At 40.5% G+C, this 25,419-nt stretch overlaps 1 protein-coding gene across 8 annotated transcripts in view; it reads left to right on the top strand.

The window, feature by feature from the left end:
- The first annotated feature begins 1,224 nt into the window (after positions 1-1,224).
- Positions 1,225-25,419, top strand: part of LOC131356088 (adhesion G protein-coupled receptor L2-like) — a 133,970-nt gene continuing 109,775 nt past the window's right edge. For 3 of the 8 annotated variants that reach the window (XM_058394884.1, XM_058394883.1, XM_058394889.1), the window contains exon 1: positions 1,227-1,707. The gene's annotated coding sequence lies outside the window, so the exon portion shown is untranslated. Of the gene's footprint in view, positions 1,708-25,419 lie in introns of all 8 variants that reach the window. The other 5 variants (XM_058394887.1, XM_058394888.1, XM_058394890.1 and 2 more) reach the window with 4 other exon arrangements.

The raw sequence follows: 25,419 nt of genomic DNA, 5'->3' as shown, positions 1-25,419 counted from the left end.
TGACGTTGTAATATATTCAGATAAAATAACAAACTTGTGTTGTGTCATGTTTAACATTGCTCTCAGGATGATTTTTTGACACTCGACTATCAGGAGTCAGCGCATTCACACACAGGAAACTTACCTGGAGTCTGTAAAACAGTCAGCTCACAGAACACAGCTTTAAATGTGGTTTGTTAAATCAGTTAAGATCAGTAGTGCATAAACACCAGAAGAGGACGAGGTCCCTTTTAAGTCCGGTTCCTCTCAGATTTTCCTCGCCACTGGCTTGATCTAAATCCACATCTGGATTGCTGTAGAGCTGCTTCGTGACAATATCACTTGTTAAAAGAACTGCACAAATCAATGGGAATGAAATGATTTTTTTTCCTGGTTCGATCCTGAGCTTTTATGATCCTCGAGATACTTACAGTCTGGAGTTTTGCATGTTCTTGCTGTATCTGTGGGTTTCTTCTGGGTTTTCTAATACCTCCTAAAAACATGTAGGCTTTAAATTGCCTCTAGGTGTGAATGTTTTTTAGCATTTTTATTTTTTATTATACTGTGACAAATATCCTTTAGAAGTAATAACAATAATAAGAAGAAAATCACCGATCGCAGCTTTAATGTTCCTAGCAGTCACCAGTTAGAGGTTGGGATGTGAGCGTTCTCATTGTTCCAGTTCCAGTTTCTGTCCAATCCACTGGTGGGTTCTGTCCTGTCCTGTTCTGTCCTGTCCCTCGAAAAACCCACTTCAGTTTGAAATTAAATCCATCTCATCAAACGCATCCTGGTTCTTATCAGCTCCAGGTCCTCAGCGGACCATCAAAAAATATTCAACAATGTGTGAGGAGTCATTCAAATGGGATGCAGTGCAGATAAAAGGAGAGTATAATTTTCTGGAAAAAATAAATTATGAAAATTCCAATTATAGAGAAAGAAAAAATGGGCTTTGTGGATTGTACGTGTGATGAGGATAGGTGGGAATGTTTTTAGTATTATGAAATGTGACAAATATTAGAAAATGCGCTCCTTTAATATAAATTATATATATATATATATATATATATATATATATATATATATATATATATATATATATTTATTTTTTTTTTTTTAAATCGCTGATTGCACCTTTAATCTTTCTAGCAGTCAACAGTTAGGGGTTGGGACGTGAGCGTTCTCATTGTTCCAGTTCCAGTTTCTGTGCAATCCACTGGTCGGTCCTGTCCGGGTTTTGTGTGCGTCCTCGTTTCAAACGCAGCTGCTGCAGAGACACACTCCAGCGGCCCCTGTGCATTTCTGACATCCTGCTGTCGGAGCTCGGAGCTGGACCGTGAGCGCGTTGGAGCTGCAAGTTCACTTCCAGTCGAGTCTTCACCGAGTCTGTGCTCTCTCTCTCCACTCCTCTGTTCACAGCAGCAGTCGATTTTCTTTCTCTGAACCATGCCGAGACGGTGTTTCGCGTCGATTTTGACTCGCGTCTGAGCGCCGGCGGGTTTGCTTTCCCTCTCTCTCTCCCTCTCTCTCTCAGTCTCTCGCGCTCTCATTCATACACGGGGTCTTTACTTTTTTTTTCCTGCGCGCAAAAGAAAACACACCGGTCCGGTTTCACCCCCTAGCCGTGCGCTTTTTGGTGATGGAGTTTAGCCGGTGGCTGGGAGCCGCTACGTGAGACGTGTGAAGGCTTTTTGTGGTGCTGCACCAAAGCGGACCGCAGTTCAGTGGGTAAGTAAACCTGCTATAACCGCTTATTTCTCACCGCACACACACACACACACACACACACTGTGCATGGAAAAGCGAGCGCGCGCTCCTGCAACGCTGGTTTGCGTTATGGTTTTTTTTTTTTCATTTGTGCGCAACAGGGCGCGCATAGATATACATCGAAGTCCGGTGAGTGAACTTTCAGGTTTTTGGACGTTTGCTGGAGTGTGTGTAGGTATTTTGTCCCATTGCGAAAAGCTGGAGGCTACACTGGCTGGTGGTTGCGCTTTAATCCCGACATCGCTCGAGCTCCGTGTCGATCATTCCTTGCAAAAAACGAACCGTTTGTAAATTTACAGACCTTTTTTTTTATCTTTTTATTCTGAAAATGAGCACACTGCCAGATGTTGTGTTGCCCGTTAAAACCCCGTTAAACCCTAATCTCGGTCGGATTAAGGGCGATGGGATTTTAAATTGTGGGCTCGAAAGCATGAAATCAGTCATGAAATTGGGAGACGGATCCTGTGCTAAAGAGATCAAAACACTCCTGATAACTCCAGGGAATGCACTTTATTTATTTATTTATTTATTTATTTATTTATTTAAAGAAAGCACCAGTTTGCCACTGTGACCTTGTGTTTTTTAATGCTGTTTAAATAAGAATAAGCAACTTTGTATCTAGGAGCAAATAAATATTGATTGTAATTGAGGAATTGTTTACAATAAACTGCGGCACATAGGAGATCTTTTTACTGCACATGTATATTTCACCTATGGGTTTAAACCAGCCTTGCTGACTGACACACACACACACACACACACACACACTGATGCCCAGTGTGCACTCTACTTACACTACTCTCTCTCTAACTGTGTGTGTGTGTGTGTGCGAGGCAAGCAAAGTAAATGCGGCTTTAATTGCACAAATTCCGTTTTAAGTGGCACTAATGAAAGAATAAAGCGATTTCTACATGACTTGAAACAAGGCCGACAAACTCTCAGAGATCTTTCAAAAACAATGTGGAGTGTGTGTAGAAAAAATATATGGTGAAATTCATCATATATATATATGATTTTTCTGTCTAGCACACAGTTTCCCCAAACTTAATGTCTGGAGCAGGCAGACTTGCTTTCTTTCTTGTGTGGGATGAAATCTTTTCTTTTCTTTTCTTTTCCTTTTTATTGCAGTAATTAGGCCGACTGTAGGCCGCATAGTCTAGTGGTCTAGTAGTACTCACTCAGTCGTGCTTATTCCCTTATTCCCTTATTCACTTCGCCGCTGTAACAGACAAGCAAAGCCGGAGAGGAATTTCTTGGGAACAAATGCGCCGTTGTTGAAGCTTCACCCCCACCTCTTCACGGGGTTGCCAGATCGAAATCGATTAGTTTAAAATCCACTAGATGCACTAGTTTACCATCCAAGAGTGATACTTTATTTTATTTTTTGCAAATAAATACGGAACATTAAAATGCAAAAAGGGATTGTGATCACACGCGCACGAGAGCGCGCCTAATCTGGCTCTGGCAACACCGCGCGCGTCCCCGCTTGTCCCATTTGGTCCAGTTTGTCCTGGCCGTCTTGGTGTCACCTCATAGCACCACACACACACACACACACACACACACACACATACACACAGTACAAATGGCCCCTGAATTCACGCAAGTGCGAAATTTCTTAACCGTACTAATTTGCATATGAAAGCAGTTACATGTCAATAGAACGGGGAAAAAACCCAAAACAAAAAAAAAAAGAAGAAAGAAAATACCCTGGGTCTGCTCTTAAACCCTCCCACCACCACCACCACCACTTTTAACAGATTTCCAAGTTGTACTAGACTGCTACGTCAAAGTTACCTTAATCACACCGTAAACCGCAACCCAGGCTAATAAAACCCTATTCCTACGGTAGGCCTTCGTATCTTCGCGCATGCGCACTATCGTGCTTGGAAACGTTATTAGCGTTTTTTTTTTCTTTTTTCTTTTGACATTTGCATATGAAAGTGTCTGCACTTTCAATGCAGGAAGCTCAGGCCTCCACTCCTCCCTACTCTAACCCAAGTTTCACTAAGGATGGAATGGTGCTGGTGGTGGTGGCAGGGGGGTAAATCTGAGACGGGGGGGGGGCTGTAGTATGAGCTGTAGTCATGTTTTAGAGGTTAGATCTCGCAGCTGCAATAAACTCTGTGGTATATTCATAGCTGGTGTATAGATTATATTTATATTTGCCTTATTAGTTTCCATTTCTGAAATATATAGTCTCTCTCTCTCTCTCTCTCTCTCTCTCTCTCTCAAACACACACACACACACACACACACACACTAGCACTTTGTGGCTGCCCACAATATATATTGCTTGAAATAAATTTTAGCAATTTTTACTACTAATAATAATTATCTAAAACAAATAAAATCTGCTATATAATAATAATTAATAATAATAATAATAATAATAATAATAATAATAACAATTACCACTCTACAGAATAGTAATTTAAAATATAATTATGCCTTTAATATATTTTCTGATTTATTACATTCAGCATTCAGAAGTTATTCATCCTGCTGTTACTTTCCATATGCTCAGTGTTCAAAGCTGGTAAAGATTTACAAAAGATCGCTCGAGCAGACGTAAGAATCCGTAACAGGCTTTACGATACTGTCGACTTCTTTCTCATGACGACGTCCTGCACTGGACGTCTGGAGAGAACTTGGAAACTTTTTTTTTCTTTCTTTCTTCTTTATTTCAAGGTCACCCAAGCAGCGAGCGGAGCTGTTAGATATACACACGGCAGCCGTGTTTTCTTCAAGCGAGTTGTCTATGCAAAAGGCGGAAAGGCGTCTCGAAAACCGTTATGTCTTCGCATAAAATACGCTTACAACACCTTTAATTGCTTTGTACTAGCTTTGGAGCTGCACTGTGATGTTTGTTATGTTTCTGTTAATGTAGTGCAAGAACAGGAGTGAGAATACATACGAAAACAAATATGGCATGTATTAGCTACCGGATTTGCTGAGGGAATTCCGCCACATGCTCTCGTGTGATATATGAAGTCTTTCTTTTTTTTAAATTTATTATAGCTCGTCTAGGCAGCACGTAGAACACATTGACATTAATAATGTTGTAATCTTTTTTTTTCTTTTTCTCTGCACATAACAGTGCAGTGAATGTAAACGTTTTCTCACGAAACGTACATGCTTCTATCTGAACGCTGGCACGTCCGCCATGCCTTTTTTAATCAGTAGCAGGGCTCACGGTCATGTTTGACGGAGCACTTAGTCACTCTGAGTGTGGTGTCATATGAAAAAGAGCGTCTCGCTCGCTCTGTTCAGTGAGTCAAATTTTGCCAGGAGCTTAAAGGGGCAATTAGGTGAGTCATTAAAGCTACTTGGACATTGTTGGGTTTCTCTGAGAGAGTCCAAGTGCACACACACACACACAAGGAAAAAAATGAGACAGAGAGAGAAAGAGAGAGAGCTAGGTTTCTTGCGTTGAGAGCCGGTGAGGAACGCGTGAGGGAATCCTTGCTGTCCCACCTGCCTGCTTCACTCACTGCGACTTTGACAGCTGTCGCTCTCTGTTTTATGGGCTACATGTGGATGTAACAACAGTGTCAGCAGCGTCACATCAGTCAAACCCTCCTCTCTCTCTCTATCTCTCTCTCTCTCTCTCTCTCTCTCTCTCTCTCTCTCTCTCTCTCTCTCTCCGAATCCGTCCTCTTCAGACTTCTACTTCGTCTCGGCTGCACGCCCACCTATCCTCACGTCCAACTCTGGAAAGTCTGATAGGAGCAGAGCAAATAAGGTTGGGATTGAGCTTAAAACGTATTGATTTTCGACCTTGTAGACACAACATGTAATGCAAGTCATCCTTGAAATCTGAAAGTCAGACGATAGAGCCTTTAAAACGGAGCACGGCAGACGCATTAGCATGTAGACGGACATGTTAGAAACGTGGTCGTGTTACCTGTTTTCGCCGGGCGTCTCAGAGCTGTCTTCCTTTTGCTTTCTTTCACGTTTTTTTTTTAAAGGTGAGGTCAATGATTTATAAGTCAGTGTTCTGTTTTGTGATATTTGGTGAGGGTTGGTGAGATACGTGTAGGAGGTTTCAATAAGACAAACACTCAGGGGGGAAAACTCGCTCTCTGTTTTATGAAAAATGGGAGACAAATATTGAATTATCTGGACCTCTAGCTTCCAACCAATCACAACCGAGAGTCTGTTAAGGAGTCGCTGTCAGAGCGTGGTGTTGTTTTGTTTTGATTTCTTTTGGTTTGTGTTCTAGACCTGATTGTGTTTTCTGTGTTCGTTAGTCGTGTTGCGAAGTCTTACCATGCATCCGTCTTGTTATCTTCCTCAGTCTTGTCTTCTCATCTCCTTCTCCGTTCTTTACTATAGCAATTGTACTTCCTGTTTGCATCAATCAGCTACCTGCCTGACAGAATTTCTGCTTTATATATATATATATATACATGAATGCTGTTTTTGCGGATAATTGTCTTTACATTTGATTCTGAAACATTTCTCCTTCAGCAAATTCGCATCAGAATTGCTGACCGCACCTTTAAGTGTTATAATAGGGTATTTGGAGAAGGCTGGCTGTTTTTAGACTAAGTATTGTGGATGCAAGGCCATTGTGGAAATATTGGATAAATAATAAGAAAGAAGGGGAAAAAAAAGAAAACACTTGTCAAAAATCTCAGGGAAAATGTTGCATCATGGGCCGAGACTGAGCAGCGAACACACGCATTTTGCTCAGGAAACAAGGAGAGTGTGGGCGGCCGTGTACATTGGAGTCAGCATTTTTTTTTTTTTTCGCATGGTTTTTTAGCTCCTCTGCGAGCTCATGCTGGGCGAGTGACTGCTGCCGTTAACGCAGAGAGCTGGGAAATTGGCCACAGAAAATGTAACTGCAGCTGCCTGTTTATCACTGACATTTTGAGCCGAGATAAAAAAAAAAAAAAAAGAAGAAATTCTTCCCAGTGATGAATTTCATCAATCTCCATTTTTAATTCCGATAAAAACCTCTTCATTTTGCCGTGTCGCTTCCTCTGAGCCTCGGTTACATAAGCAGTGTGGTTAGGAGCGCGCCGTCAGGACGGTGTAAATGCGACGAGTCTTAGGGAAATAGCATGAAGGAATTTTCCTGGTATCGATTACCATGGAAACGCCTCATGAAAATTTGGCCTCGGCGTTCACTTTTCTCTTAAGGGAAATGTTCTGTGCTGCAAATAATGAGCAGCATTTTTTGTGTCACAGTGTTGTGGCAGTTTGTGATGCTGTCATACGTTATACAAGTGTCTGGAAGGGAGAAGTGCGTTTGGGACTCCTGAAGACAGGGAAGAAGAAGAAGAAGAAGCAAACGGGGAAGAAATCTCCATATGTGCTTGAGTGTATGGAGGAGTTCTTCAAGGTTTGAGTGCTTGAGAAAAAACAAAACAAAACCCCAGAACACTACTGCCTGGCAATTTGAATTTTGCACAACCTCAGATACCTGAGCATTCTCAAATACTCAACCTTTCTGATACAGCTTCAAAAAAGCATCTTCAGCCGTCTGCACAGACCTCTGGGACGTCATGCGTGGGAAGAAGTGTAGTAGAACTGCAAAAAAAATGTAATTATTCTTGTTTTTATTGTTATTATTTGAGTATTCTTTTAAATAAACGGCAAATATTCACGTGATATTGTAAACAAAAAAAAAATTTATTAAAAAAAAAAATACATGTAGGTTTTTAAAAATACGATATAAAAAATATTTTAGGTGTCTTTTTATTATTATAGATCATTTTACATTTAAAAAAAAATCTTGAAATTAAATTCCTTACATTTTTTTTGCGCGCTAGTAAAATAAATAAATAAATAACTTTTTCTGAACACTGTGAAGCAGCGTGTCTCCGAATTGTTAGTTAAATAAATTAAATTATAGGATGCTCATTTATTTCAAAAAGTTTAGAGCGTAAAACAGGACGATATGACGTTACGATAAAAAAATAAAAACACTGTTAAAAAACACAGTAATGTTAGGTGTTCCGAGTTTTTTTCTTATACATCTAAGTGTAGGGCACAAAACAAGACAATAAGAATTTTATATTAAATAAGAAAATTTTAAAAAATGCTCAAAAAACACTCGTTGTTAAAAAAAACCTTGGAAAGCTAGATGTTTGCAATTTCTTTGTTGTAATATTAAGCGTATCTAAGTGTAGTGTGGAAGACAGGACAATATAATGTTAAGTTAAATGAGAAAAGTTTCTTTTCGTGAAATTGAAAAGTGTTTTCTACGCAGCACATCAACGTGAAACAAGACGCAAATTTTTACATTAAATAAGATAAATCTGATTTATTTAAAAAAAAAAGCATTGAAATACTAGGCATTTACAAATTCTCCTTGAAATTTTCTGTTGGTAAAATAAAGCATGCTTAAGTGAAGAAAACGCTTAAATGCTGAAAAAAACATCGTAACGCTTGGTGTTTACAAATTTGTTTTCGTAATATAAAGGATATTTAAGTGCAGGGTGTAAAATAGGACAATATAATGTTACGTTAAATGAGAATAATTACAGTTTATTTTAAACTTGTAAACCTAAGTGTTGGCAGTATTTTTTCTTGAAAGTGTAGGACACAATTTGACAATTGGACAGGACAAATATGTTACGTTAAATAAGAAAAACCCTAAAAGAATCTCAGTAGGTGTTTTTGTGAACAATGAAATGTTCAGTGAAATTGAATCTTTTAAAGAAAAGTATCTTTATATTCTGAAGGAACTCTGGTTTTGATGCTAGTATAAATATGTGTGTGTGTGTGTGTGTGTGTGTTTGCTGATAGACACAAAGAAAGTCTGACGTCTGTCACTGAGCAGAGTTTGGTCGCATGATCAATCCCCTCTTGGATTTTTTGAGAGAAGAGAAAAGACTGAAACGCTCTCTGCTGGAGTTGTCAGCGTTGAGTGATGGATAGCTGGACGTCTTTTTACTTCCTCATTAACCCGTGCGTGTCCACGCGGCACTCTCGGCTGGAGCCTGAATCAGGCCTTGATGGATGGCCAGAGGTCTTACTGCTCCATAAATAAGGGGATTAGCGTGAGGCGTCTCCGCTGGCCCCTGGGCTCCTTCAGCACGACAAATGGCTACGATTAGCATAGAGAGAGAGGGAGACTGCGGGATCTTCAGAGGCCCGGGTGATAATATACTCCAGGCCTCTGCGGAGGGTTTTGTTTTCGCACCACTTTTCGACCAGCAGTGCTTGCATGCGAGCACACACACTCTTTTACACACACACACACTAGTAAGCCGTGTCAGCAAACTGTCAGAAATACCATTAAGGCACATATATAGGAAGCTATTATGTGTAATTGATATGTCACTACATGATTTCATCAATATTATGAGATCATATCCATGTTTTGGAGCTGGATACATTTCGAACAGCTTCAGAGAGGCAGTGTGTATGCTTCATCCTGACTCGCTGGCAACAGGAAGACAGTGACCATCTGGCTAAAATTAATGTGTTGTACATACAAAGATTTTTGGACGATAAAGTCAACAGAATGAAATAATGTTCAAAGTATCGGATAGAATTAAATGTAATGAAATCGGGATTAAACGATAGATTTTTTTTTCTTTTTGGGAACAATACAAATGACTCCGATCTGAAAGCAGAACACTAGCATATAAATTTTTTTTAATTAAAAAAGTGTTTAGCCCGGCTTGTTTAATGAGCGGGAAAATGAATGCGTATTAGTTCATATGTGGTTCTGCGTTTGCCTCATGAATCAAGTTGAATTTGACTCATGAATCATTTCAGATGACTCCATCAGTAACACAGACTTACTTAAAAGCTGGGGTTGAGCATAAAAGTGATACGACACACCAAAATATACAACTATACCACTCACTGCAGCTACATTTGAGTTGTTTTGTACATGAATTTGTTACATTTCTCTGACATGGTGAATGAATCACATGACATGGGTTGTGCAAACGCGGAGAAATTTGCAAGTGTGAAAGAAGCGTGTCGTGTAAGCGAGGCCATTTTTTTGTAATCCTGCAACAAAAAAGGTGATTTCAGTTCAGTGGCTGTCACTGTTCATTCACCTCTTATTTTCACTCCCACCTTGTGTACACACACCTGCTTCAAGACGATCCCCTAACCACCGCACCCAGCTTTTAGCTGTCTATTTCCATTAACGCCATTTATTTAACTTCTGATTCCAGAGAAGATCCGACGTCCCGGCTCTTTTTACACCCCTCTCACGGTCGCGTTTCTATAATCTGACTCGATAGAATATCCACTGTAAGGCAGTGAGCAGATAATGAGGATTAAGGAAATAATTATGAGCACTTTTTCTACTTTGCTGACTGTATGGAAACACATATTTGCTTTTCCTTATACAGTAAAGACGCCACCCAGGATAATAATTACAGCGCTAATTAGATTATTTCTTTATAGGTAGATCATTGTCTGTAAATACGCCCGTGAAACGGCATTAAAGGCCGGCTGGAGAGCATTAGGGTTTGATTACGCCCCTGTGCAGCAGGCTGAGAGACTAATCCCTCACAGGCAAACGCTGCTCATCTCCATGATCCTGACGTCCCACTACATCCTCATGAATCATCGTTTTAAATAAGAGCTCGTGTGAGAGTAGGATTAAGATCCACTGTGTATTTGTGTATATATATATATATATATATATATATATATATATATATATATATATATATATATATATATATATATATATATAGACAGAGCCTTTTTCTGGAAATCTAGCCACAAATCATGAAGCTTTGTGGAGAAGCTTTAATTTGTGGAGAAGCTTTAATTCTCCTGGTAATGAGGGATGAGGGGAAAGAGTGTGGCGTGGAATTCATTACGAGGTTCAAGGCAAGAAAATGCTTTTATTTTTAAAAACTTTGTGGAGACTTTACGTAGCTAGCTAGATCTAGTTTGTCCTTTGAAGCGATAAATCAGCGTCTAAAAACAAGGTGCAAATTTTAAAAATGTGGGAATAACCTAAAACAACAGTTTTCTCTGCTATGATAAAGAGTAAGGTTTGTATTCTGAAGTAATTAAAGCCAAAACTCCAACAAACAATCATGACATGGATAGATTTGAGGCTGGGAAATAGGACAATATAAAGTAAATATTACGTCACAAAACATTTATTTTTATTAGCTAGCATTAATATTCGTATAACAAATACAAATTGTTTCAAATGATTAGGTGTCGAAGGAATATTTCAAATTGTCCTCCTTTCTCTTCAGTGTTTTGGTAGATGTTTATTTATCTATCGTTCAGCTATCAAGCATCATGATATTTTGTGATATTTTCGTCCGGATTTTGTATGAATTACGTTGTGAGCGCTGATCCCATTCCTTTGTGTCTTTTTATACTGATTTTTTTGGTTCTCGTCAGCCTGAAACTAAGTTTGGTTGATGTTAAAAATTTAGATACTCAGCTATGATTTCTGATCATTTAAATGGACGTTTACAACCGACGGTAATGTCCGATGGTGGACGCTTAAAGATTTAGATACTATTTGCGCAACCTTCGGCGAGGGTAGGTGAAAGAAAATAATAAAAAATGTATATGAATTTGACCTGTGAATCGATTCCCTTGACTCAGAAACACAGAATTATTAAGATATATGGACATATATGTGTCTATGCTGTGAAAAGTATTTGATCTGAACAAGAAAAATAGATTCGGTTCCATTCCACTGTGTTGTATTATTATAAAAAAAAATGACATAGGGTTAAGAAATAGAATCCTTTATTTGTCACATATACTGTAGAGTGAAGTTCATTTTTTCACATATGCCAGGTTAGGAAGTTGGGGTCAGAGCGCAGGGTTAGTCATGATACACTGCCCCTGAAGCAGAGAGGGTTAAGGGCCTTGCTCAAGGGCCCCTCAGTGGCAGCTTGGTGGTGCTGGTGCTTGATCCAGTCACTAACCCATTTGATCCTCCACTGCTACTCACAATAAGGCCTGAGTTACTGTTTTTCTTTTCTCCATTCACATCTCTGTTGTTCAGTCAGATCTGTATAGATCAGACGAAAGCTCCAGCGTGTTGCCCAAGTCCCATGTTTTAGCTGCACAGACCCCTAATTAACTTAAATCATAGTATCTGCTTGTATTGACTGGATACCCGTGTTGTCCATCCAAGAACAAACGCTATAATCATACAGACAGCGTGTTCCTCGACAGTGATCCTTAATCCGGAACTGCAGGGAAGCTAAGAATCATCCGGCTCTTTATCTGACTATCTCAGCAGGCTGAGCTCACGTCCTCTCGCGGTAGATTGGTCGGGTATCTGTATGTATTGAGTGTACGGTGCTTCAGTCTCGAGCAGGGGAGCCATTAGCGTGGAAAAAAGCTTGGCCTTTTAACGAGCTAGATAACGTCGGGCCTGTTGTTCGCCGGCCAGCTGTTTTTAGAGGAGGCTGGCTCCGCTCTGAGCTCGGAGCTCTGTGGATAATGTGTCAGTCGGGATGGAGTGGTGATAGATATCGGGTGGTTAAGGGACGCTCGCCGAGTCCCGGAGGAGCATTGATCGCCTCTATAACTCACGCTCACCATGATGTATGCACTCGAGTGTGTGTTCAGTGCAGGGTGAGGGCCGTGGCAGGTCCTTGAATGGTCCTTGGGCCTTTATTCATATGATTTGTATATTGCAGGCCGGTCATAAAGTCTGCCTTAATGGAAAGCACCATAGGGGCTGTATTCCTGCGTCGCAGCCCCTGCGCTCACTTCTATACAGCGCCGTAAAGCTGGAGCTTTATCACAACTTGCGAACGGCATCCTGAGAGGCAAGTCTCGAGCCGTAAGCCCTCTTTTATTGTGGCAGTAATGCAGCGAGAACACTGATATCTGCACTTCCTGGTGCGAACGCCCACAACCGTCAGGGTGCCTGTGATCTAAACCACAGCAGCTGCTAACTTTTTTATCTGGTGTTGAATTGTGCAGAAATGACTGTCGAATATGGACGTTTAGTAAGCCAGCTTTAACCACCAGAGCAATTGTGGCTTTGTGTATGTGTGTGGCGTCGGATTTTCCCAAGCAGTGTCTAAGGTTGGCATTAGATGCTAAACGCCTAGGGCCAAATACCGAGCAGGTCTGACTCACCTTTACAATTCCGTCCAACGCTGTGTATTTATATAACACCAGTAGACGTAGAACAGTGTTGAGTGCTAAGTTCACATCAATTCCTAGCCGTTCTCTTCTCTTTCAGCGCTTTTCAATACAGATTTTGGATGTTTTGTCATCAAGCCTTCTACTCTGAATTTTCCATTATAACGTCAGGTCAGGTTACATTTGTTTTTTTTCTTTTCTTTCTTGCATTGCAAGGAAACATTTCCGTGGCCTCATTGACACTCGCATTTGTGTGTTTTGATACGGTAATGAACGCATTTCATGTTTCTGCCTCTGAAGGTTTTGCCCTTTAACTAAAGACCATGCAGAAATATTATGTTGCATGAAAAAGCGCTAAGCCTCAGCTTGCTAATTCACCCGTTTTCTCCTTTTGATTGGCGCTGATTGGCTCGGTTTCTAAAGGGTCTGGGTGAAGGAGAGGGAGGGAGGGGGTTATGGATAACGTAGGCTGCCTGGGCACAATGGTTGTGCCAGAGAGCCTGCTGCTGATCGCCCGGGCAAAATTGTATCCTGAATGATGTTTGGCAAGAGGGATTATGATTGCTGATTGCTATGGGTTTTAATTATGGAAATTGCAAGATGCTCTTTGCATCTCCACATGGCTAGGTCTTAAACATTCTCAAGGGAGCGGGCCATTATTTCACTAATAGCCGAACTCATAAAAACGGCGAGGAGAGTTTTATTTTTTCCTTTAAATAATGCACTCCAATTAGATGAAGTACATTCTGCTCGTTCGGGAAGGTAAACAGCGACGTGGCTTCTGCTTGGAATGTTATTAATGTGCGTTAAAGCAGCGGCTACTGCTGGGTGTTTACACGCCACCGACACTTAATTCCCGTTCCTTTATCAGCTGAAAGCCAGACCAGGCAACATCCCAATCTCTTATTTTATTCGCATCATGCACTTACTTAACCTGGGCGGGAGAAAACGCTACGTCGTCTTCCGGTTCGAGCGGATAGAGAAGACGTTACGAGGTGATGAGGTGCCGTGTTGGTGTGACGTGAGGTTAAGAGTTTTTGTTCAGGGCCACAGTAGCCATAGATGAAGGGAAAGGCAGAGAGACAGGCGAAGCTGTAGGAGTAAATCAAGGTCGGAGCTTTCTGGCACTTCATTTATCCAGGCCTAGTCCTGAGTCAACACATTGCTCTATAGCCTTATTATAGAGCTTTTGGGGAGCTGTGTGATGCTCCGGCGCTGAAATTGCAGCTTTCTTCGGGAAGGGGAGAGTTGTGATATTATTTGTAATCTATAATGTCATTAGAGAGGAAAGATATATTGCAAGGGACACGTGCCGGAAAAACCATGTGTTCGATAACTGAGCCTAAAATTCCTTAAATGCAAATTTTATTGCATTGGATTTATTACATTATTCAAATGGATTTGAATATCTGAGAAGAAAATGACACGGAGGCAAATTAAAGAATTCTATCATACTCTTTTTTTAATCATAAACCATATCACACACACACACCATATTTTTTTCAACACACTACTTCCCCTTCACTGTAAATACACACTACATCCATAGTGTGCTATATAGTGCTCCATTTTACCAGTAGAAACCTTCAGCCAGGGGGGGAAAAAGTTCTGAACATGATGTCGGATTGATGTTTTGCTTCTTGTTTTATTCCCAATGAATCTGTCATTAATAGGATCAGACAATACGTTGGATTAAGAGCGATGACAATAGCCTGTTTGAGATATAAGTGGGGCAGGGCATGTGTTACGCAAGGCTCACTCCTCAGTACACACACACAAAAAAAGAAAGAAAAGAAAGAGCCGGTTAGCTTGTGTGTGAAGAGAGACGCTCATCATTTCGAGAAAAACCTCCGAAGTCAAATGGAACATTTCATGCACAGGTACAAGACACTTATGTTTGGTTATATCTCACAATCCAGAGCAGCCTCCTGTTTTTGGAAGGAAAAAAAAAAACTGACAGCAGCTTTCTTAAAAAGATCTGTGTTTGAAACATCATCTTGCTGATCCGTTTCTGGGTCCATCCTTGTTGGACGGCTTTGGAGAACTGAAAATAAGTAGCTGGGAGAGTCGCCAAGATGGCCGAACAGAGAGCAGACTTATCTAAAAGGGCTTTGTTATGTTTAGAGTCTGTGATGATTGGAGTGAAAATACAGTTCAGAGAAAAAAAAACAACAGTCAATTTTTTTTTCCCTTCTAAAAAATTCTGAAAGCTTGTTTTGTTTTCCCAGCGGATCTGGAGCGTATCGGCTATTATGGCGGCTCTAGACTAAACGTCTTGGTTTCGTTGCAGGGAAATTAACATGATGCACTCTTTTGGCTAATCCCAAATGAGAAAGCAGGCTTCTTCGGTATTCCTTGGTGCACGACTGTGATTTTCACCATCATCCCTTCAGTATGGCACCTTGCCTGCTGTGCCACGGCGCTCACGGCGCTCTCCACACGAGGGAATTACCGCTCTCCAGTTTACCCAGGGATTTATTGTTAAATATTTGTCGAGTGTCCCAGCTCGCAGTCGACGGCGTGTGTTGGTAAAGAGCAGCATGGAACATAATTGCCGAGCACATAAAAATGTCATTGCTTTGCATTAGTAAGCATGAAAAAGCCCTTGAATCAGTGCTTGCAGGTGGGAACGGAGATAGTGGTGCGGTTTAATTTCACTCCGCAACGCTGTGTCTCCAGTTCAAAGACCTTTAGTCAGACATTTTAATTACTTTGGAATTGGTCCTAATTGATCTTGGCTCAGATGGACTTCTCATACTTGCACACTTGCTTGGTGTTGCTTTTCTCCCGCTGGAGATGAGCTCTGTGTGTTAACTAATATACTCTTCTCTCTTTTCATTTACTCCTTCTTTTTAAAATAAAGAGCGGAATTAAAGCGCAAGTGGTGTGTGTAATAATGCTGGGGTGAGTTAGCCGTAGTTCTTTTAAACGATCCTCTTTGGATCTTTCCTACTTAATACTGCTCTGTTTGTCTTTTTACTACTTTTTGCTCTGTCCCGTCTATTTAGATGTGGATTTTTTTTTATCCTCATGTTGCTCTGTGAGTAAATTATAGTGGAATGGTGACATCTGAAGGTCTTTGGTTCCATCCTGAGCCAGAGATATTGCTTCAGATGTTCTCCTACAGTCTATGTGGGTTTACTTCAAGTTCTCCGGTTGCTTACAACCTTACCAGTGGGAGTACCAGTAGGAAGAGTGGCCACTCTGAAGTGTCCCGTGTGTATTCCTACCTCATGACCAGTGTTACTGGGACATGAACGTTATTACTAGGATGTGACCGTTGTTACTTGGACATAATCAGTGTTATTGGGACATGACCATTGTTACTAGGACATGACCAATGTTAAAGGGACATGACCAGTGTTACTGAGACATGACCATTATTACTTGGACATAATCAGTGTTATTGTGGCATGACCATTGTTACTAGGACATGAACACTTGTTTCTGGGACATGACCACTTGTTACTGGGACATGACCAGTGTTGTTAGGACATGACCACTTGGTACTGGGACATGACTAGTGTTACTGAGACATGATCAGTGTTATTGGGGCATGACCATTGTTACTGGGACATGACCAGTGTTTCTGGGACATGGCTATTGTTACAGGGACATGAACACTTGTTCCTGGGACATGAACAGTGTTACTGGGACATGATCATTGTTACCGAGACATGAACAGTGTTACTGGGACATGACCATTGTTACAGGGACATGAACAGTGTTACTGGGACATGACCATTGTTACCGGGACATGAACAGTGTTACTGGGACATGACCACTTGTTACTGGGATGTGAACAGTGTTACTGGGACATGACTAGTGTTGCTGGGACATGAACAGTGTTACTGGGACATGACCATTGTTACTGGGATGTGACCAGTGTTACTGGACTAGGATGAAGCGGTTACTCAGTGAATCTCAGTGAATCTGTCAGAATGAATCACAATATCAGTATTAAACGATGATATCGGTCAGTTTTAGGCGAAACATATAACACTAACTGATTTATGAATAAAATGCTCTGAAGGAAATTGCGTACACGTCCTGCATTGTTGCATATGGAGTGAAGAGTGCAGCCAGCATCTCATTTATAACTCCAAAGAACAATGGGCACTAACTAGTCTAAAATCTCTTTCTATACCAGTAGTATATTTCTAATTTCATACAATAGCTCATTCCATTCATCATCTCGTTTCAGGCACTACAATACCTGTCATATTGCCAAGTCTCTGAAATGCCACGTAAGCTTACAACTCATTATAACGGCACCTTATCAAGTAGACAGGAGAGAATTCATACTTACTATATCAGTCATACGTACTTTCAGGTCAACATCACCTCATTATTTCTTACACACTTGTTAAAAATGTGTTGTGTGTTGTTGTTTTTTTTTTCCTACCGATCGTTGGTTACGTTGCTAGGTCTGTTGCCATCCAGAGAATGCTTTAACACTCCAGTCAGTCACCATGCTAAAAATTTCATCTGGCGGTTAGATAATGCTCAGCGCTGACACTGAATTATTGAAGGCCTTGTACTTGTGAGGGGGACAGGGGTGCACTTTTAACTCTCTGTACCGCCGTGGCTTTCTGTCCGGTAACTAAGAGACGCTACACAAACATCAGAAGGAATGATGTGCTGGAGGAGAGAAAAGGAGTGCAGTGGAGCAGAGTTGGGGATTGAAGGAGGGGGGAATGTGGAGGAAATGAAAAGAAAGTCTGGTTGACGAGTGGCCCGGCGAAGCTGTGAACCACTCACAGGCACCCTGTGAGTGTGTGTGTTTTTCTCTGTATGTATTTTATGGTGCATGAAGCACCACTCGCTGGTTTCTGTCTGCTTTCTTTCTGTCTTTTTTTTTTTTTCGTTGTTCCGTCTCTAATGTGTGTCATTCATATTTCAGTTAATGAGCGCAAGCAAACTCTGTGCTCTCTGCTGAACAGCCTATTAGTTAGAGGAGAAGTAAGAAAGAGAAAGAAAGCACACGCACGTCTTCATCAAGCTAATTGTTTCGTAGCGCCGCGTTTCATAGTTGCATCGTCATTGATTAATGACTGCGGCTCGTATCGTATCGGATTATCGCGTGTAAAGCCGCCGCTGATGCTCAGACAACGACGCCAAAGGCGATAATTGTTATTTCTGCATTGCTGAGCAGATCTCGGTGGAATTAAAGGGCTGAAGTGCAGATTGTGTTGTTAGATATTATGTAAAGTAGTGTGCTTTTACTCTGCCTATTTTTTCCTCCATGATGGTGACTTTTATATCAAATGATATCTAAATATAATTTGACGCAACGTAGCAACCTAGTAGGGTGTATATTTAAAGAAATGTACAATTTCAAGTCCAGAGCATTCGATTCTGTAATCATTCTCTGTAAGCCCGTGTGTGTGTGTGTGTGTGTGTGTGAAAGTGAAACGCTGTTCGATTACGGCTGCCTGGTTTGAAGCCCAGTGCTCAGGTGCTGAAGTGAATGTGAGCACATCGGCGTGTAACAAACCTTAACCTTGCCTAAGGCTGGAGATCACAGCTCAGGCCCAGCGGAGAGCCAAAACCGTTGATTTTTTTTCACTCTTACCCCGGTTCAGTGGAGTGTTCTCTATTCCACTCGCGCCCCCAAAAGACTGATGGCAAACATTAACGTCTGTTCTGACGGCTCTGAACATAAGTGAGGTTGTCAAGCCAACCAGCCCTTCACCTGCACACTGAGTATATTGAAAGGGAACGAATGAAGGTTGCAGGAGGGAGCGGTTATTGCACGTATCGTGCAGATTGAATGCGGAGAAAACGCGTTCTGTCAATGCCTCGGAAATAGAGAATATCAAAAACGATACACAGTGTAAAGTCAGGGGTTTATATCATAATGACATTGTATGTCATAACAACCTCTTCTTATGTATTCAGATATTGATTACATATGTAGTGAACTCATACTGTATATCATAATGACCTGATATATTAAAATGAGCCCTTATACTGTATATCATAATGACCTTATATATATATATATATATATATATATATATATATATATATATATAATATAATATAATGTAATATATTGTAATGGTCTCTTATACTAGAAATCTTAATGATATAACTGTATATTATAATGACCCATTATATTGTATATTTTAATGACTGTCTTTATATATTGTGTCAAGCTCTTATGCTCTCTATCATAATGACATTTAATACATTGTCATGGCTTTTTATATTGTATATCATAATGATCTCATATATTATTATGACCACATGACATTTGATATTTTGTTATGTCTTATTATACCGTATAATTATATTTTCCTCTCTGTATGTATATGTAATGACATTATTTCAAGGGGAAGGGGGATGTTTTGCAAGCATGGCAGGACTGAGTCATTTTTTTCAAGGCTAACTTCCGCAGCTCGAACCCTGAAAACTGTGTGTAGAGTATATGTGTGTGTGTGTGTGTGTGTGAGAGAGAGAGAGAGATGGGAACATATATTTGCTTTAGGCACCACTTTAAGTTTAGATTAGTGTTAGGATGGTAAGTCAGATGCGAAAATGCTGGGTATTTTTAACATTTTGCATGAGTGTGTGTGGCATCTTGGATAAGGAATTGAGTGCTTAATGCTTTACGCCTATTACTGCATCGTCATGAAGAATCTGACGAGTGCTAAAGAGAAGAGTCAGTCTGCGTCTGCCTGCCAGATTTTTGTTTATCAGTGAAAGGCAGTGTGGAATATGATTAGCAGTCATTTATTAACCGTGGCTGCCTATGCGCTTTTTATCATTAGCCTATTAAGATAAATCATGCTTCTGTATATTCCTGAATCTTAGTTGATTCCTTGTTTTTGTGGTGTTTTTATGGCCACTGATGTTGTTGCTTGGACGCGTTTAGGCCACATTTGAATTCCAAATTGTGGAACGAATAAAGAAAGTGTTTAATAAGTGTAAGATCGCTCTCTGGAAGGTGGTGGCTTTGCAAAATCTCATTGTGGCTTCTGACACGGTGGAGGTGTATGAACGATATAGATAAAACACATTCAGCTGTGTTATTGCTGAATTATGTCATCTTTCATGTTTCATGCCATTTGCTTTGGCTTGAGTAAATTCTATTAAAACCCACAACATCAAACTGTCAGTAAAGCTACAGTATAAGGTGGGGAGCAGAATCTTTGTCTGTAAATGAATGTGACATTTAAATCATTTCCATTTTGGCCTGTTCTTTAGCAAATGCTGCGATTATTGCCCGGAATACATTAAACCCTCATTAAGATCCGGTAACCTTTACAAATCAGGTCTGCGCAAGAGATGCAGAAGAGGACGACCTCTTCCCTGAGTAACGCTGATCATCCGTCATTAGGGTAAGCAATGTTAACAGGTAATAATGAGAAGGAGGTGATAACAAATATGACAGCTAGGGCTTAGCCGGCGCCGAACGAGTGTCACAAATTGGTGAGCGCTGAGACTGATTGCTATTTAATCAGTCTTTCGAGAGAGGAACGGTGCCAATTAATTCCAGCTATTCCAAGGTGTTTCCGCGCTTGCATTATTCCAGGTAAGATCCTGTTGCTCTCTCTTGTAATTGGCTCAGAAAACTTGCCTACCTGCAGGGAGAGCTACCTGTGTTAATACCCCAACCTGACTATGGGGTTTTCTGCAGCCAAAAACATGACATTATATCCTTGAGGGGGAGGCGGTGTCCGCTCTAAACTTGTCACCAGCCGTCAAAGACAAAGTGCAATGCCTCCGGAAAGATCCCCGACGGGAACGTTGGGTGTATCCAGGGAGATTCTGCCCCACATCTGCCCCACCTCCCCTGGCTCTTTTGTGTTCTACATAATCAACCTCCGCTCTTCACTGACAGCACATCCTCTTCTTTAACTCGATCGTGCCAAGATTCCCAGAGCAACCCTAACTTTAATCGAGTCTCCCGTCGAGGATTTGGAAATTGCGAAGCAGTCATCTCTTTTAGGGAGCCGCACGGTCAGGGAGGGTCAGGTTCATTTCACAGGGTTTTCGAAGAATCGCGATGTGCCGGAGAAAACGGCGTCTTCTTCTCATCTGCGTCCGAGCGTACGCTTTTTGTTACATCTTTTACATTTCGCTTTGTTCTAGCCTCATTGGGATGCATGTACATATGCATTCTTTATTTTCATCCTCCCACGCACTGACAATTGAAAATAAATTAACATTCCAGCTCTTTTTCTCTTTTTCACCCTTTTTTTTAAGCCAGCAGAGAATACCAGGGGCCGAACCCTCTGAGGTCAAGCGATACTCACAAGCTGTCAATCTTTCTCAGCGAGTCCTCCGCCCCTTTCTTTCTCCTCCGACCTATTCTTTTCTCCTCTTCTTTTTCTCGCATTCATTCATTCGCACTCTGTCTTAGAAACCGGGACTCCTTCTTCTCGGCTATTCTTACTCCGGCCGCCTCCCCAGCTTGAGAGAGGCGACCGAGGGCTTTGTAAAAGACTCGCATCCATTCAGACTTCTGTCACAAACAGAGCTATATTTCATGTGACGGAATCCTTGCTGTCAATTTTTCTCCCATCAGTTTGCTTTGATCGTATTTGTAATTGGTCTGAGGGTTTTATAGATCATTCAACCACACTGCTGTTGAATTCTCAATTCTGTTGATACGGTTGATTCGAGAGAGTGTACGCAGCACAGGGACTTGCACAGGAGCCGCTCCGTATAAACTGAAAGTAAAGATGACATTTTCTGTGATTATTTATTTTTAATGTTATTTGTATTTATTTAGCATTTCTGCTATGAGTCTTCAGGGTCTTTGTAGCAGGTAAAAACTGTAACTTTTGACTCAAGGAAGTCTTCAGGATGGAGGATTTCTTGTCACAGGACAATAGTCTCAGGCTGGTGTGGGAATAATTGTTGCTCTAATTTTGGGTATGTAAAAAATTGGTTCTTTGTTAATATCTCAGCAGAAATACATGAAGTGTTGGTAGACACATGAAAATCCCGAGCTACATCCTGAACCCCTGTCTGTCTGTTAGCCGTCAGCTACACGGACTGATACATTTTTTCCCGGTTGCCAGTTTACATGACTTCAGCCTTGGAGTACAGCCACCGATTTCTTCCCCCAACACCAACGCTATCCACCCCCATGACGCGTCCGTCAGGAATGGGGCAAAATCTTCTTAATGCTAATCGCCTAATCCTTTTATTTCAAGTCGAACCAAATCCAGTCTGCAATCTGTCAGACAAAAAGGTGTTTAGGGAGATGATAAAGCTTGGCTCCTGAGCTTCGTTTCACAGACATAATGTAGGCGTGTTCCTCACTGGGGGACGTCTTGAGCGCTCCGTTGAGGTGCGAATCGCTACAGCGTGTGCCCACCCTCTCCTCACTAACCCTCCACCAGGGCATCAGCTGGCACGCTGTAGAGCGGGATTTTCCCATAGCATTGTGTGTCCCGATGCCAATAACTGAATTCTCCAAGCTTGAGAAATCCTGTCTGGGAGATTTTTGTTCTCTTTTAAATATAAGAGATGTGGTGATATGTGGTCACCTGTGATGAGCTGAATTCTGCTCTTATTGAAGCTGTTAATTTTCTGCCATGGGCCGCGTACTTGTCAAATTAAGACTAAGAGAAATATAAATACACTGGCCGCTCATTCATTCTCCTAATGGCCGACAGTCTTTAGTTCTCTGTGTTTAATGGAGTCTCTTTTATTGACCTATGTCTTGGCTGGATTTAAAAATGCACTTTCAAATATTTGATTTAGCCTCTAGATCTTTCAAGAAACGCAACAAACCAAGAAGAACAAAGCGGCGGAGTATCATTAATCACTTTCGGTATAAAATGAGTGAAAAACTAGTGTGTGTAAGGACAAGATGATGACGGTATTATCACTGGATAAATACACCAAAGTCAGTGGCTTTAAAGGAGTCCAAGAATGATAGAACATGAGGTTTTAAAAAAGAGAAGCATGATTTCTGTCTAAATATTAAACAGAATGTTAAACATTGAAAGTGTGATCGGCGATCTCGGGTGTTTCTTGCAGTCCTGCTTATTTGTTACAAAAAAAAAAAAAATTAAGGCAATTGACAAAAAATAAATAAATAAAATAATTAATTAATTTTAAAAAAAGGAAAAAAGAAATTCAGACCAGAAAAGACTCACAAAGAAGCTTTCAGATAATAAAATAAGTTGTAACTTGTAACAAGTCTGAACAAGTCAGCAATGGTACGAATGTAAACGAAACATGCAAACAGACAGAAATGAAGCCTCTTCATATCCTGAATATCCTTTTTTTGAAGAAGATTCATTGCTTGTATTGTTGTTGAAATACATAAACCGTTCAAATGTACACAAAAACCTCCAGCATGAAATTGGACCTTAATTTTCTGAATTGAACGTAATATATATAATTTTCAATAATTGCAGGTCTGTTGTTAGAGTATCTTAATTAAATCATCTGACCAGGAAAGTTTACGTCATTGCAGTCAGTTATAGGGATCATCTCGTATACTGTGACTAAATAATCATTTTTAACGAATGCTCTAAAACAACATTTCGAAAAAACATTAACCCTTTTTACCAATACAATGGAAATCAACTTATGAGACATTTTCGATCAGTGTTAAGAAGAAATGAATGATGTTCAGGCTGTGAGTCTGATATAAAGTGAGTGTGTTGGCTTTCAGTTTGCTTTAGACGTGTGTTTTTTCCTCTGTTGGATATCCTTACACAGAATTTTACTGGTTGAATAGAAAATTTTCGTTGCTTATGTATGAACAAGCACTTGGAGCATCTCAGAGAACAGAAATGGGTTTGATGTCAGCATTTAAAGATATGAGAAGAATGAACCATTTTTTTGTTTTATGGAACTTTTCTATGCATATATTGCCTCTAGTATGCTAGGTACAAACAAAAACAATGACAAATTCTTACATTTCTGAGTGTCTACCTTTATATGAGCAGCACTGTGGAGTGAGATGTAAGAAAAACATTCAATAGAAACATGAACACGACAAAAACAGGAGCAAATTCAGCATATATTCTGGTGTTTGGTAACAAGAGTTAACCTAGCCTTGTTGTTGTTGTGTGAAAGATGCTAGTGTAGTGTTATTAGACTTCATATTAGTTGAATAATCACAAACATAGCACACAGTTTCAGATATGAGTGTCCAAAGTGTTATAACTGTGTACTGTTAGAGCCTGTTAGTTCAGAATCTCAGCTCAGTAGCCTGCTAGTTAGCATTACATGCTGAACAACAGTTAGCAAATGAACTAGCTGACAGAGAGTGCAGGGATGCAAATCTGTGCTACCTAGATATTTGTATTTTTATAGCTAATTTTACTTCTTTTTCACAATCATATGAGCACTTGAGTGTTGAGTATTTCTAAGTTGTCATGCTACCATTTGTGCTTTTTTTTTTCCTCAGCTGAACCTCAGCAACTGTTAAGGAACTGGATTCGATGTGTTAGCATTTTGAGTTGCAAGTTAGCAAGTTTCATAAAATGGCTGACGTTCTAGTAACAACCCTAACCAGATGTTAGTGCTAGTTTTTAGCCTTAAATCTGTTTTAAAAGCGAAGGCTGTGTGTGTGAGTTTCTGAAGAATATCCACTCAAGTTATGGCTGTTGTCTTAAACAGAGTTCTGAAGGCCACGTGAAGCTAATTTATATGTGACAAAATAATTCTTTTTCCTTTTGAACGGGATAATGCTTCAAGCTCTATCATGTCTCTGTCATCGCTAACACGGAAGACTGTTTTCTTTTATTAAAGGATTTCACAGTTTGTGTAATTGGTGTGTGTGCACACATTTGTCCACTTGGATAAACAGGGTGTGAGAGTCGAGTCCTAGCTACGTCGTGACGACTGAACGTTGAAAGATGACTGGTAATGATTTACAGCCGTATCACCAACGTCATGTGAGGGAACTTAAATGCATAATGTTTTAAATGTTGCTCCTTTCCAGTCTACTCCTGGCACGATTCCTATCATCCAGTTGCTGTCAGGGCTTTCACTGACTTAATCCGATGATTAATGTGCTAGTCATGGTTCATTACATAAATATTTAGGTCTGTATGTTGAGGAAATTTGCCCATATGGCTTCCACAAGTCTTTAGAAGACAAATGACCTCAAACAAGTTCTGGGGTTTTTGATATCGGACACCATTTTTTTTTATTTTGAAAGGCTCTTGGCTCCTTTTCTCGATGTTTTGTCCAAAGCCGACATTACGTAGCGTGTGTGTGACCCCCAAGTTTTTTTTTTTTCCCCCTACATTTTAAATACCTCAGGAAACAAAAGAAGCCTCCACCTGCTCTGGACTGAGGAACTGAATTCATTAATGTGTTTTAAAATTCAGTCTGCTGTATGTTAATGATGAGTCTGTCCCCCTTTTCCGTCCAACTTTATCCCTCCATTCGGTATTTTTTTTTTTTGTTCGCTGCTGAAAATATCTCTCTGCATTGAGAGTGATCTGGGCAGAGTGCGTATTTAGGCTCATTATAAAATAATCAGGATAGTTGATGAGAGGGCTCACCAGAGGAGATGTGGTGAGGTTTCTTTTTTTTATTTTTTTCTTTCTTTCTTTCCTCATGACTCACACTTCAAAGTGTGAATTTCAGTGGGCGAGCCAGACGATTCAAAGCCCACGG

This window comes from Hemibagrus wyckioides, linkage group LG07 (genome assembly GCF_019097595.1).
Source record: "Hemibagrus wyckioides isolate EC202008001 linkage group LG07, SWU_Hwy_1.0, whole genome shotgun sequence".
NCBI classification, from domain to species: Eukaryota; Metazoa; Chordata; class Actinopteri; order Siluriformes; family Bagridae; genus Hemibagrus; species Hemibagrus wyckioides.
This window is presented reverse-complemented; position numbering and strand designations above follow the sequence as displayed.